Raw genomic sequence first — 16,102 nt, forward strand, 5'->3', positions numbered from 1 at the left:
GAAGCGGACAGATAGACTGTGCTCTTAAAGTCTTTGCATGGAGAATGGTGTTATCTACAGTTGAAGGCACAAAGAACAATGGGCCCTACTCTAACAACAGGAAGAGTAGATTTTTTTTCCTTGATTGGTGAAGCATTGACCAACAAAATGTTTGTCCACCTCTATATTTAGTATATTTTCTTCGTGTCATATTCATTCTTCATTTTGTTTAGAATAGCTGCTTTCATGGTTGACTGGTGCTTGTGGGGGTAGGGGGTGCATAGAGAACTATCCATAGGAACAGGTAAGGGGGTAGGGGCACCCAATTTTACAGTTAAAATGTGGTGGAGGCACAGGCTGGCAGTGTACTTGCCGAGTACTACCATTAGTCACCCGCATCTGCTTTGTATTGCATGAGCTTTATGCAGTTTCCACTAGACAGCATGTTTGTTTGTTATTGGTATTGCATGTGAGTTTATTTTCAGGGTGGAGAGTTTCTTCAGGAAAGCATTTTTGGTTGGTTGAGTTCGAACTACTGTTTAATGTCTGTAAATGTTGCAATAGAGGGGATTAAATGACATGCAGAGTAAGTACGAAGTAAGAATTTGTTGTTAGGATCCAGGGATCCCTTTCACTTTGAAGATTTTTATTGGATGTTATTTGGGCTGCAAATATTAGAAAACAGATTCCATAACTGTAGGTTTTACCAAAATCATGGATTTTGCGAGTCAAATTGCATAACACTATCTAAAAAGGTTATGAGAGTTTTATTGTCACAAAAAGTATGAGAATGTCTCTGTTCATCCTTTCTTTCAACATTATAGATTTTCCCTTTACAAGAAGACCGGAACATACATAAAAACAAGAATGACCGTACTGGTTCAGACCAAAGATCCATCTAGTCCAGTATCCTGTCTTCTGACAGTGCCAGGTGCTTCAAAGAGAATAAACAGAACAGGGCAATTTTGTGAAGCAAGCATTGTGTTAAGTGTTTGTTCTAAACCATACTGCCTACTAATTTCATTGAGTGACCCTTAGTTTTGTGCTTAGTTTACTTTAGAGCCATAAGGTGAGGGATCTTGTCAAAGGCTGTCTGAAAATCCAAGTATACTGTATCAAATAGATCACCTTTGTCCATGCCTCTCAGAGAATTCTAATAGATTGATGAGGCATTATTTCCCTTTACAAAAACCAGATTGACTCTGCCCCCAACATACTGTGTTCATCTATCTGATCATTCTGTTCTTTACTATAGTTTCAACCAATATGCCTGCTATTCAAGTTAGCATGGGTGGTGGGTGAAAGCCCAGCTGAGAAAGGCAATCCCCAGCCCCATCCCTTCCGCCCAAAGCCCTGCTCCTGGAGTCAACCACCGCCACCCCCAACCTGATCCTTCCTGGCCACATGGAGAGCAGATGGGAGTGCCCTGATGACACTCCAGTCCCACCCCTCTTCAGGAGCTGGGCCCATCCCTCTCCAGAAGCTGGGCTGCCGGGCCACAGCACCAGCCTTCTCCAGTGGCAGCCCCAGCCTTTGGCAGTCAGGTGTGTGGGCAGTTTTGGGAAGGCTTTGCCTTCTCTTGCCTACATTACCTCCCGCTCATGAAAGTTAGGTGTGCCAACCTGTAATTCCCAGGATTACCTCTGGAAATAAAAAAAATCAGCATTACAGTTGCTATCCTGCAGTCATTTAATACAGAAGCTAATTTAAGTGATAAATTACATACACAGTTTGTCACCATTGTCACCTTTGTCTGGTTTGTCCCTCCACAAACTCTAGCTGACACCACAAATTTCCATTTTGCTGTGAGTATATTCTTTCCATTTCTGGCCAAAGCATGTTGTCATGGGATAAGCCCAGTGCATTTTCAGTCTGCCCAGCTGTTGTTTGTGGTTGCTGGAGACGTGGTTACTGATGCTGGTTGTCCACCTATTGCACTGCCTGCAGACTACATAACCTTCCCATCTCTGCTTTGCATAGTACGTTGCCTACACCGCATCAGTCACCTCTCTATGCTTTCTGATTCCTTCATCTCAAATTTGATCACTGAGCAATAGCGTACACATTCACCTTTCCATTGCTCGCTGCATGACAGCAATTTTCTTCTTCCACTTTCGTTGTTGACCAGCTTTCCGCTCTATATAGCATTGCTGGCAGAATGCTAGAATTAAACAGTTCTTTCTTTTTCTGCCTGGGCAGTTCATTATCCATTAGAGATGCCTTTATTTTGTCGAAATTTGCCCACCCACCATTCCCCTTTGAATGCATTATCTCTGTTCAGCTGCTGAACCAAGTAAATATATTTGAGCTCCTTGATTACTTTCTTATTTACAGTGATAATTCTTGCTGGATAATGCTCATTCCACATCAATTTTGTCGTAGACATGTTCACTTTCAACCCTATATCCTGCAAAAGTGTTTGCAGTTATTGTACAGTAAAACTCCATTAGTCCGGCATCCAATGCTCCGGGACTCCTGATAGTCCGGCACCATCAGGAACCCGGAAGTGCTGGGGCAGCCGGACAGGCTTCCCCCATTCAGCTGCTGCTGAAACTGACCAGCAGCTGAATCGGGGAAGCCGGGAGCAGAGCAGCTGGGGTGTTGCCAGGTTGCTCTCGTAGCGCTGCCCCTCGGGGCTGCGGGACCAACCCGGCAGGACCCCAGCTGCTCTGCCCCAGAGGTCCCCGATTCAGCCGCTGCTGAAACAGATCAGCGGCTGATTCCAGGAAGGCCGGGGCAGAGCTGCTCTGCCCCGGGCTTCCTGGAATCAGCCGCTGATCTGTTTCAGCAGCGGCTGACTTGGGGACCCCTGGGGCAGAGCAGCTGGGGTGCTGCCGGGTTGGTCCCTCAGCGCTGAGGGGCGGCGCTACGGGACCAACCCGGCAGCACCCCAGCTGCTTTGCCCCAGGCGTCGGGATTCAGCCGCTGCTGAAACTGACCAGCAGCGTCAGTTTCAACAGCAGGCTGAATCTGGATGCCTGGGGCAGAGCAGCTCGGGTGCTGCGGGGTTGGTCTCATAGCGCCGCCCCTCGGTGCTGCAGGACCAACCCGGCAGGACCCCAGCTTTTCTGCGCCAGGGGTCCCCAAGTCAGCCGCTGCTGAAACAGATCAGCGGCTGATTCTAGGAAGCCCCGGGCAGAGCAGCTCTGCCTCGGGCTTCCTGGAATCAGCCGCTGATCTGTTTCAGCAGCGGCTGAATCGGGAACCCCTGGGGCAGAGCAGCTGGGGTCCTGCCGGGTTGGTGCCGTAGCGCCACCCCTCGGCGCTGTGGGACCAACCCAGCAGCACCCCACCTGCTCTATTGCAGGCATCCCCGATTCAGCTGCTGCTGAAACTGACCAGCAGCGGCTGAATCAGAATCGCCTGGGGCAGAGCCGGACTATCGTAAGGGGGGGCTATGAGGAGTCGGGGGTGGCATCCCCTCCCACCCCACTCCAGACCCTTCATAGCCCCCCCTTCTGATAGTCCGGCATATCTGATAATCCGGCCCCCTCTGGGTCCTAAAGGTGCTGGATTATTGGAAGTTTACTGTAATTTGTTCCCCATTTCTACTGTGTCCTTTGCACAGTCATCAGTGAAGAGAAGATGAATTAACTGTTCTCCATCAATTCTAATTCCTTCTCTCCAATTCAATATCTTGAACAGCAACTCCAGTACTGCTGCAAACAGCTTCAGTAAAATTGCCACTTTGTCTGACTCATCTACGTATAATAATAGTGCGCGGGGCATTGAATAATGTTATCTCTGTCAAACAATTGTGATTAATTTCTTCTAGCAAGTCAATGTACCTCAGGTCGATTTCTGATTTCATTGAGTACAGCATTCATTTCCACTGAGCTGAATGGTTTTTTTTTTTTTTTTTTTTTTTGTGGTTGACAAATGGAAGACACAACGGTACTTTGTATTCCTTGCATTTTTCAATGAGCTGATAAATTGAGAGGTTGTGTTCAATTGTCAAATACCCTGATCTTTGTGGGTATCAAACTCTATTTTCATGTTTTCAAGAGCCTTCTTAATCTGATTGAGTATGATGTGGGTGACGACCTTACACACTTGTGAAAGGAGTGTGATTGGATGGTAGTTGCTCAATTCTTTTGAATCCCCTTTGTTCATCAATACTATTGTTTTCAATTTCTTCCATACCTCTAGAGCATACTAGCTATTGATGTAGATGGTGAACTATTATGCCAACACTTTGAAGTGTGCGTGTCTACCCCTGCTTTGAGATATTTGAGACAAATATCATCCACTCCCAGGCTCTTGCTTCTCTCTATGTTACAGACTGCATGTTCGATTCCTTCCCCCAAGAACTTCTATAGCCTGCTGCCTTGATGGTGTATGCTTGATGTTAACACATGAGGAGTAGAGATCATTGTAGAATTTTGTACATACTTCATTCATCTTGCTCCTTTCTAATGACCTTTTACCATTTTTATCTTTCAGTGCTTCTGGAATAACCTAGTACAGCCTAACATTTTTTCTGCCTTCTTCTGACATTAGTTCTTCAATTTTATTGTTTAGGTTAGGGTTTTTTTTTTCAAAACTCTTGGGTGAATATCATCTGGTCTTAAATGTATTATTGTTTAATTTATCAGTCTTTTTTCCAAAACTTCCTCTATTGGCATCTCAATATGGGACAGTTCCTCAGCTTTGTCACCTAAAGAGAACGACTCAGGTGAGGGGATTCCCCCCGCTGCCCTATCCTCTGCAGTGAAGATTGATTAAAAGAATGTATTTTGTTTCTCTGCAACAACCTTGCTTTCCTTGAATAGTCCTTTTATCCCATTATCACATTGATTGTCCAGTGACCTCACTTGTTTGACAGGCTTCCTGATGCTGATACATTTTAAATAAATGTTTTTTGTTTTTGTGTCTTTGGCTAGTTACTCTTCAATGTCTTTCTTAGCCTGCCTAAACATACATTTGCATATGTCTTGCCAGAGTTGCCTCAGAGAACCACTTCTGAACATAGCAGAAGGAATTGTTAGGATCTTACATAAACCTACTCTGTTGCAGGCGGCATAGGTATCATGAAGGACAGGACAGTGGCAATAATATGTGAACCTACAAATGTGTAGTAATGGAAGAAATCAAATAAGGATCAAGCCCTGATACACACAAAGGGCTTGCCATAGCATTAAGTTTCATAGCATACTTTAGGCTAGGAGTAAGAATCCGTTCTTAGAAGCATAGCATGGTCTTCGTACCTTCCCGAGAGAAAGACACTGATTTTTGTTTAGTATTCAGACTGTAAGGGAACTAAACCTGTAAAATAACTGAAGCAGAACACTCTCTATATGACAACACACATCTGGCAATAAGTAAAGGATGAATTCTTAGCATTTTCAAGTAATTCACTTATTTCTCTGTTGTGTCCAGCAACAAATTCAGAGTACACTTGTGACAGGTTAGATCACAGAAGTCGCGTTGGAGTTGTCCCCCAGTGTGCTGATCATAGCACTGATGCCCAACTTCCTGCCCTCTGGGACTCCCCATTACCCTGTTCTGTTGGCCCAGAAGCTCTGGTCTTCTCCAGACAAGGCACAGAGTTGGAGTTACTGCCCCCAAGCCAGACACTGAACCAGTTTAGCTCCGGGAGTGCTCATCTTTAAGGGATCAGCATCCAGGAAACCAACCCCCCTAAGGGACGAAATCCACAATTAAATCTGTCTTACCCTGTGTAAAAGTTTGTCTTGATCCACTACGAAACTTGCTACATGCAAATGCTTACCCTAAACAGTTGTTCTAAACATCTCTTCCACAAGTTACACATCCTCCTATCTTGGGCCTGGTCCTTCCCCCTATTCATTCTTATATGTTTCCAGCAGGCATCTTAGGTGGTAAGAGGGAGGATCTCCTGGCATCTGGCAACTGCCCCAATTCTTTGTCCCTCCCCGCCTTATCTCCTTTTTGCCCAAGGTGGGAATTCTTTGGGCTCAGTTCACACTTTTCTCATCTTGAGTGGAAAAAGTACCAGATCCACAATGGGTTTCAGAATCAAGTGGCCTGGCCGCATGTGGTTCTAGGACCAACCACAGTTTGGGCTTTCAGGAACAATAAAACCATTCATGGGTCATTGGCTTGATCACAGAGCCATTCAATTTCTGGAGCATCAGTAATCATTAGCACATTTAGAATTATAAACAGATCCACACTTCACATTTCTAACTTCACATACAAGAATGGCACAGTATATGCACAAAAATAGGACATGCAGATTCAGCAGATTGTAACATTAAAATTGATATGTTACATGAGGTATTTTGTTTACAGCATCTTTGAATTGTGAATATTCATAAGCCAATTTTCATAAAGCATGGAGGGGCATGACAATACTATACTAGATTTGAAAGTTGATTAGACACTTGGATGGCTAGGTATTTCAGAAACAAAAGACAGAACTATGTAGCACTTTAAAGAAACTCAGCAACCGAGCCCAGCTCCCCCCAGTCTCTGCACCAGGCCACCCAGATGCCTTCCCACCTCCCACACTTACCTGGTTCTGCAGAGGCTTGTCTTGTGGCTGGAGCAGAAAAAACAAGATGGCCACTGGCAAAAAAGCCTCTTCTTAAAGGGGGCTATGTTGATTTATTTATTTATTTATTCATTTATTTTTGCTTAATAACTGCTGTCGGGGTCCTTTTTTTTCTCATCAACTTTGGTCTCCCCCTTTTATTTTCTCAACAGAATTTTTTCCCCGGTGTGTTTTTTGGGGGGGTTGGTATTTTTGGTTAAACCATCAGGCAACCCTACACCCAGAGGAATATGAAGAGGAGCTTTTAAAGTAAATATAATACTAATTAATGTATCATACTGGGATCCAAGAACATGTTTAAGAATATTGCTATGCCTGCCCCGGTCATGAAAGAGTTTTCAGAAATCAGATTGCTTGTTGCTTAGCAAAACTGAAACTTTCCCATCATGGCAGAAAGGGGAGTGAAAGGTCAAAGGCTTTGAAGTTGCATATTGCAATCGGTTTGGAGGCGGACGCTTGCCTCTTCATTGCCTCTGCAGCACTTTAGATTTGTACAGGTAGGAAGCTCAGAGAGGCATAGCAGGGAAACTTATGAAAAATACTTTGACCATTCACTAAAAGAGGGGTGGGGAACCTTTTTGGGGTTGGGGGCTGCTGACCCACAAAAAAATCTGTCCGGAGATCGCACACAAATGAGAAGAAAAAAAAATCCTCACTGATATGGTTCCTGACTGAGAAGGAGAAAGACCTCCCCACATTCCCCTCATACACCAAAGCTTAGTGGAGCCCAGGCTAGTAGATTTTGAATGCTCCAGCCCCACGGGAGGGGGAGCTGCACAGGTGAGAGGGGGTGGAGCACCACCGCAGTCTCCCCAGTACTGGCAAAGTAGCCTTGAGCCTTCAGGGCCGGAGCCGGGGCCGGGGCCAGGGCCGGATCCAGGCAAGTCGGGAGCCGCGTACAGCACCCGGGCCTTAGGTTCCACTGCACTAAAAGATGGCATTATTGGGAGATGTCCTCATTCCCATTTAAATTGTAATGTGATGGAGCCAGGGGGAGTTTGAAAGTAATATTCTATGCAGTGTTAAAGAAGAGGATGGAGGATGTGGGAAAATATGCATCAGAGAAGACTTTGTTTTTCTTTTGCAGAGAGATCCAATTACTAGTATTGTTTATTTGTACTGAGGTAGTACTTGGAAGTTTCATGCAAAATCAGGGACCAGATACAGTCTACCTTTACTACTAAAATTATAGCCTAAATTCCCAGTGTAATTAAGGACAGAAACAACACCTAAGGGCCTGATTGATTCTTGAGCAGTTGTGCAAAGTGTGTGTAAAATGCTAAGGGTATGTCTACACTACCCCTCTAGTTCGAACTAGCGGGGTAATGTAGGCATACCGCACTTGCAAATGAAGCCCGGGATTTGAATTTCCCGGGCTTCATTTGCATAAGCCGGCCGGCGCCATTTTTAAATGCCGGCTTGTTCGAACCCCGTGCCGCGCGGCTACACGCAGCATGGGCTAGATAGTTCGAACTAGCAAGCCCGTGCCGCATGTAGCCGCGTGGCACGGGGTTCGAACAAGCCGGCATTTAAAAATGGCGCCGGCCGGCTTATGCAAATGAAGCCCGGGAAATTCAAATCCCGGGCTTCATTTGCAAGTGCGGTATGCCTACATTACCACCCTAGTTCGAACTAGGGTGGTAGTGTAGACATACCCTAAGAGATTAGAGTGATAGCATTTCACACCCACTTTACACTTACCTTAACAACTATGCCAACTGTAAGGCAGTAGAGAATTGGGCCTATAGGGATTGAATACATGAATGCAGTGGTTATTAATTAAGGGATAGAGGTTGACTAGCCTCAATGTGGTCACACATTGAAGAATGAGGATCTCTCCAACACATACACAGCCCTGTTAGGATTGTTCACATCATGGTGTCAAATAAGGTTACCATACATCTGTTTTTTCCTGGATATGTCTTCCTTTTCAGTCTTTAAATTTCCATCCTTTTGGTTTTAAATATATCTAAAAATGCCTGGAATTTTGCCCTGGTCATTCAGGGGCAGACTGGATGCTTCCCTACTCCACTGAGTCCATCCCCATCCACGCATGCTCTCTAGCCCCGCCTGCAGCCTCCCTGAAGGAAGTTTGGCCTTTCCGTGGCCCATAGACACAGCAGAGCTTCCCTAGCAACCGGCAGGAAGGGGTTGCTGTGACCAAACAGCTGAGCAGCCCCGGCATTCAACGGGCCCAGTGAGAACGGCCGTGCACAGCTGGCAGGAGCTGGGCAGGGAGCAGCACTTCTCTGGTAGGCTGGAGGCCCCACGTGACTCATCACTTCTGGATTCACCAGAGTTACAGGCTGAGCCCCACTCCCCCAGCCCCAGAGCCTGCAAACACCCACACGGAGGAGAGCTCTGATCCAGCACCTCAAAGATCCACCACTGTCCCTCCCCCCATAGACCTGCTGACACCCCCAAGGACTTGATCCCTGCAGCCCCAGAACCCAATGTGGAGCGTGGTGCACCCTGGCTGAGTGCCATGGCCAGCTGGCCGGGCAGCTGCTTCTCTTCCCTCCAGCCCGGCTGCCCTGCGCTCAGCCCAGGGAGGCTGCGCCTAGCTCCAGCTGTGAAAGCCACAGTCAGCTGGCTGGGGTGTTTCAGCCCTCCCGACCTCTCAGCTCCCACCATTCCTCGCAGCTACTCACCTGTGTTGTTGCTTAGTGAGTAGCTGCTCCTCAAATGAGGAAATCTAATGTAAATGTACTGCGCAAGTGCGCAGTTCAGAGAGGGCTCAAGAGCTAGTCTTAGAGCCCCTGAGCTCTACCGGTAGCTCACGATCTACTGGTTGGTGACCACGGGTCTAGATGTACCCACAGTACCCACAGTGGCTCCTAAAGTTACAAGAATGGCACCTTGCTGTCCCCTCACCTCCTCCCCACAGTTCTTGCCCCCACATTTTCATCCTCAGGTTTCTAAGAACATTTTTCTTGGATACAGTAGTAGTAGAACATTAGATTTAGTTCAAGTGTTAGTCAGTGTTACTAGTTAGCTGCCCTGTATGATGCCCTTGCCTGAGTTCAAGCATTCTCCATCACCTGTGGTGGCCATCCCCAATGGTGTCCCACCACACGTGGCAGTTGTTGTGTCACAGTGAGGGACACAGTAAAGAGAGATACTCCATCTCTGAGTAGTTCAACAAGTGAGCTAAAGTGGTGAGAGAATTGTGGTTGAAGTAGCACCTTCTGGAACAGCCATGAGGCCTGCTACAGCACTGAGACCCTCATCTGATTACCAGTTGCCTTTGAGTCTGGCAAATAATGCAGCTCCATGTTCAGGCTCTGGTGTTTCCCCTAAGAGGAAAATGAATCATTTATACTCCTTGTGTGGAGGGGAACGGGGGGTGTTTATGTGTGTGGAGAGATCCCATAAACAAGTGGGGACCATTCCAGGGCTTGGGGAGATTCTCCTCTTCTAGGAGGAGTGCTAAGCAGCATCATACTCCCCCCACTACGCAGGATGAAGCAGATCCACCTAGCCATTCCCTGATACCACACCGGGAGCAGCAAGGGCCCAGTCCACGAATTCCATTGCCAGCCATGGGACTTCTACTGAGTATGGTACCAGGTCAGTTCAGACTTGTCTTACGTCTCCATTCAGGAATCTTCACTAGTTCAGAAGTTCTCCAGTGTTATGGCTTCTAGTAGCTCATCCTTTCTTGTGCTACTGACACTTTTTGGTTGTGTCACAGAGGCACCAGGTCTGTTACCTGGATCTGCAATCAAGCTGGGCAGGGATGGTGTCCCTAGCCTCTGTTTGCCTGAAACTGGGAATGCGTGACAGGGGGTGGTGGCTCACTTGATGATTGCCTATTCTGACCATTCCCTTTGAAGCACCTGGCATTGGCCACTATCAGTAGACAGAATACTTAGATCGACTGACCTTTGGTCTGACCCAGTATGGCCAGTCAAAAGAGAAAAAAAGAAAAACCCAACCTCCTGATTTAGTATCACATTCAGGTTTGCTTTCAGCACTGCATAGATGTTGCATGGTTAGATGAGGAGAAGGAATGATGTTCAGAGGCGGTCTGGCAAGTCTTGCTTAACAGTAGGAAGCCTTCTCCCAGGGCAACTTGTTCTGTCAAGTGGAAAAGGCTCTCAGTATACGTTAGCCTGAGGAGTTCAACCGATGCTGGCTTGTATCCAGACATCTTAGAGTATCTGTTACACTTTCAGTCTTCTTAGTTCTGGTTAGCTCATTGAGAGTCACCTAGTGGCAATTTCAGCATTTCAAAATTCACTTCATGGGAAGTCCGTGTTTTCAAACTCCATGGCAGTGAGCTTCCTGAAAGGAGTCCCTTGTCTCCATCTGCCAGTTAAAAAGATGACTCCTTTTTGGGACCTTAATAACGTTTTGTCCTGCCTAATGTAACTCTGAGCGTTCTCATTGTCCATAAAATTGTTTAAATCTTTTTTTAATCCTACTAATATCTTGGCATTAATGATATTTTGTTGCAGTGAATTCTACAAATTAATTATCATGTTAAAATAGTTCCTTTTAGCCATTTTAAATATGTTTAGCCATTTTAAATGCAGCAGCATCCCAGAACGCCTAATGTCACCCTTGTCTGTCACCTTGATGACATCCTTGACCTTGAACTCTACTGTTCTTTTTTTGAATGCCAGGGTGTTTATGATACCTCTGCAGCATTTCCTTTCTTAAATCAAAAAATCTAGACTGTGGTGTGCATATGGTGATAAGAATATACATAAGTTAAGTCTCGGCACACCCCTGGACTAGCGAACCACACCCTTTTGTGGCCATGATATTTTGATCTTCTCCACCTAGTGCGTCTGCACAGTTTACAACAGTGTTTTGCAATAAACTGAGGTCCCCAAAGAGTCAAGGCAAATAAGTGCCAAATCCACTCTTGGGATTTTGCCCATTTTAATAGAAGTCTTTTGTTGTCTTTGATCAGCAGTGTGATAACGTCCACATCCTCTAACATTCTCATTTCAGTTGTAGAGGTTCTATTCCTTATACTCGATCTTCTTAAAGATCTGTCTCACTGTCTTTATGGCATCTGTAGAAATCTGATCCATGGTTCCTACACATGCCCATCTCAATTTGTGATATCCTTAATCAAGTCCATTAAAAGCACCAATAACTATTATGAGGTGAAACCAGATTGTCACTACACTCTTGGATATGCTACATGCTCATATGCACAGCACCACCCAGAACTGGTGGTGTTATGTTGACAGAAGAGCATTTCTATTCAGCATAACACGGCTACAAAAGCGCTCTTGGAGCAATGGCTGTATCCATGCCGCAGTACGTTTGTAAGTGTAGACATGCCTTAATTGAAACATTCAGAGAACCTTTCCTTCCAGCCCTGAAGAAGTTCTCAGTAGACCTTGAAACTTATCTCTTACACCAGGGGTATGAATACCCCTTGGAGTACGCAGATGTCTTCCAAAGGGTATGTCAACTCGTTTAGATATTTGTCTAATTTTCCATCAGCTGGCATAAAAAGCATGAGCAAAGTTAATACAAACTAGTTTTTATTCAAACTATTACTTGTCCATACTGCTTAATATAGTATACATGGAAATGTAAGTACAATATTTATATTCCAATTGATTTATTTTATAATGATGTGGCAGAAATGAGAAAGTAAGCAATTGGTCAGTAATAGCGTGCTGTGACACAAGGGGGGCAACAGACTTGCTGGGCCCCTGGGTAAAGTGGGGGGGCAGCTCTGCACTCCTCGAAAGGGCAAGGCCTTGGGCAGAAGGGATGGGGATGGGGCCCCATTGCCTGGAGCATGCCTTATCACAGTCCCTTCCCTCAGCTTTTAGCACCACCTAGAGCATTCCACACCGCACCCCCTCAGCCATTAGCACAACCCGGAGTGTACCTTGCCACCGCTACCAAGAAACCCCAAGCCCGTTTGAATTGCTGGGCCCCAGGGCAACTGCCCCCTTTATTCCCCTCTGGCAGTGGGCCTGTGTGACACTTTTGAATTTTTCTGTCTGAGTTTGTGAGTAGTTCGTAAGTGATGTGAAACTTGGGGTAAACACCACAAATCAGACTCCTGAGAGGAGTACAGTAGTCTGGAAAGGTTGGGAATCAGGTGTACACTATGGCTACGTCTAGACTGGCATGATTTTCCAGAAATGCTTTTAACGGAAAAGTTTTCCGTTAAAAGCATTTTCGGAAAAGAGTGTCTAGATTGGCACGGACGCTTTTCCGCAAAAGCACTTTTTGCAGAAAATCGTCCGTGCTAATCTAGACGCGTTTTTCCACAAAAAAACCCCGATCGCCATTTTCGCAATCGGGGCTTTTTTGCGGAAAACAAATCTGAGCTGTCTACACTGCCCCTTTTGCGCAAAAGGACTTTTGCCTGAACGGGAGCAGCATAGTATTTCCGCAAGAAGCACTGATTTCTTACAGTAGGAAGTCAGTGCTTTTGCGGAAATTCAAGCGGCCGGTGTAGACAGCTGGCAAGATTTTCCGGAAAAGCGGCTGATTTTCCAGAAAAACTGGCCAGTCTAGACACAGCCTATGGGATTTTACTGGCATAGTTATGGTCTGTAGCTATGCAGCTAACAATGAATGGCCAAAGTGAAAAAATGTGAGCACTGTCTATAATCTGAAATTTGTTCCCATAGGATAGCTTATGAATGTTCAGTAGAGGATTCACCTGGTATTGCCTGGGTCCTTGTGGGGTTCTGGGTAGGATTTGAGGGGTGCAGGATTCAGAGTAGGGGGTTGGGAAGTGTGAAAGGCTCAGAGCAGTGGGTGGGAGGTGCAGGTCTCAGGGCAGGGGAGAAGAGTGCAGGGGGTGTGCAGGAATCAGAGGGGAGACTCAGGCCAGGGAGCTGGAAGGTAGGTGGGAGCTTACTGGGGGTAGTCATGGGGTAAGGATGATGCTATTCTCTAGCAGCTCCTGGGGGTGGTGCTGGGCTGCTTGGCCCCCCTGACAGCACCTCAGGAGGGGGCAGGGCCAGGCTGTGGTTCCTGCTTCCCACCCCTGTGTCTCCTTCTGAGGGGGAGGGGCTGGGCTGTGGTTTCCACTCGCAGCATCTACGTGAGTGGAAGGGGTCCAAGCCATGGTTCTCCTCACCCCCGGTTGCCTTGTGGGACAGGGACAGGCTACAGTTCCTGGCTCCCCCACTGTCTCTGGAAGAGGGGAGGGCTGTGCTGCCCAGTTCCAGGGAGGGGGGGCCTGCAGCAGCAGAGCTGGTGGCCAGGGGGAAGGGTTTGGGGCAGGAGGGTTGGCAAGATGGCAAGCCCTGGCACCAGCTGAATACTGTCTTAATACTGAATACTGGTGAGGCTGCCCCCAATGGTCACTCTGCAGGATAGCTCTGCTCCGGTCTGTTACAGAAAACAGCCAGATTCAAGGTACATCCCATTTTCCTGGCACAGCCAAACCCTGACCTTGCTTAAAGTTAGGATTAGAGGATGCTGCATACCAAATTTGCTGGTCCTAAGCTCTTACCATTTAGGAGGAGTTCTTGAACAAACAGACTCATGCATGGACAGACAGATGGACAAACATTTCTAAAATATATAGATACATAATTAATTATTTGGTAGAAATCAGGATCTGTTAACAAATTATTTGCAAGCAGGAAAAAAAGTCTGAATTAATATGATAAGTTATTTGCCTAAATAATTCCAATTGCTCTCAAAACTATGAATCACATTTTCAAAAAATTAAAAATCACCTAAAAATCCTAAAATCACATTGTAACATAAAAACCAAAACCTGCATAAGTGTTTAGTGTTTCACATGGAAAAGACTAACACAATAAGTTGGAATCTTTCTTTACAAACTGATTTGAAGGTGGTTGCACAAGAGAGATTCAGTTTTCATCTCCCAGCACATTTTTCTCCCAGACATAAACTCTGCTACAGCTAGCTTTGAAGTCTTGTGCACACCTGTGTGGATTACAAAGCAGGGAAGGCAGGCCCTTCCACACCCAAATGCTAAATTCACAATGCAACATAACAAGTAAGATATGCCCTCCAGCACTCTGTTTTAAAGTCAGGCTGACTGACAATTTTTTGATTAACCCTTTCCCTGGAATCAGCATCCAGTTCCCAAACTTGTGATTCAAGATTAGAAAACAACACACTTACAATTAAAAAATGGCTGGTTTTTAAAAATAGGACTGTGATTCATCTGTGATTGAATTCAGTGGAAAGTCTCCCATTCACTTCAGTGGGATTTGGAATGGAACCTAATGTTCTCTCAGGCTATGTCTAGAGTGCAGGCTTCTTTTGGAAGAACCTTTTTTTGGAAGAGATCTTCCGAAAAAACTTCTTCCAAAATAGAGCATCCGCACACAAAAGCACATCGAAAAAGTGATCTGCTTTTTCGAAAGATAGCGTCCACACTGAATGGATGCTATCTTGCATTTCAGCTGTGATTACTATGTACAGAGTAGCCACCAGGGCACCTGTGCTTTTGCCTCTTTCCTCTTCTTTCAAAAGAACTCCCTCTTCCCCGTACACACAGGCCTTTTTCCAAAATAGCTCTTTCGAAAAAAGGCTTCTTCCTCATAGAAAGAGGATTACCAATGCCGGAAAAATCCCTCTGGTCTTTCGATTTACTTTCAGAAGAACGCGACTGCAGTGTGGATGTAACTCAGGTTTTACTCAGATATATGGTTCTGTGAAAAGTAGGAATTGGGGGGAATCCCCCCCAATGCTACTTGAAAAGCGTCAGTCTAGACGTGATTCTCCGGAAAATAAACCCTTTTCCGGAGGATCTTTTATTCCTACTTGAAAGTAGGAATAAAAGATCCTCCGGAAAAGGGTTTATTTTCCGGAGAATCACGTCTAGACTGATGCTTTTCTCCGGCTTATCCCCAAGCCAGAAAAAAGCGGCAGCCATGTTAATGCAAATACCGCGGGGGATATTTAAATCCCCTGTGGATTTTGCTATTCTAAAGTGTCTAATCTGCATCCCTTTTCCGGAAAAGAGATGCAGTGTAGACATAGCCCTGGTGTCTCCTTGTGGCAGATGTCCAATGCGGGAACTTGTTATGGAAAAGATACAGTTATCAGATAAAAAGGATTGGAAGAAAATAAAGGAAATCATGCCTTACAGGAACTGAGGTGGTTTCAGCCTCCTACAGCAGGGAACCAACCTCTTTCCTTTTCTAGCTCCTTAATCCTCCTGTGACAAGAAGGTGATGGTATCACAGCAATGGGATGACAAGGCCCAGGTTGGGAAAGCATGATGATGACCTGCACTGTACAATTTATTGTAAATGAATAATTAAACCATGTCTACTGCCTCCTGGCCTTTTTTTTTCTGGGCTGGCTGAGTATGTGCTGACACAGGAAGTCAAATCAACTTGAAAATTAGGCCACTTATTTGGATAGTTAAAGATGAATGTAGGTGATTAACTTAAAGTTAGAACATCATGGAGAAGATTCTCAGCTGTCCCAAGAAGGGTATAAATGCCCAGGAGATGAGAAAAAAGTGTAGGAAAAAGGAAAAAATGAATATTACATGTGGTACTTAAAAGCGAAGAAGAGAGAAATGATGCAGAGAGAGGAGCTGACATCCATCTGGCACATTGGGTACCTGGGAGTAAAGAAATTGTACCATTCACTTTAAACAAT

Source organism: Pelodiscus sinensis, chromosome 4 (genome assembly GCF_052426305.1).
Source record: "Pelodiscus sinensis isolate ZL-2025 chromosome 4, ASM5242630v1, whole genome shotgun sequence".
NCBI classification, from domain to species: Eukaryota; Metazoa; Chordata; order Testudines; family Trionychidae; genus Pelodiscus; species Pelodiscus sinensis.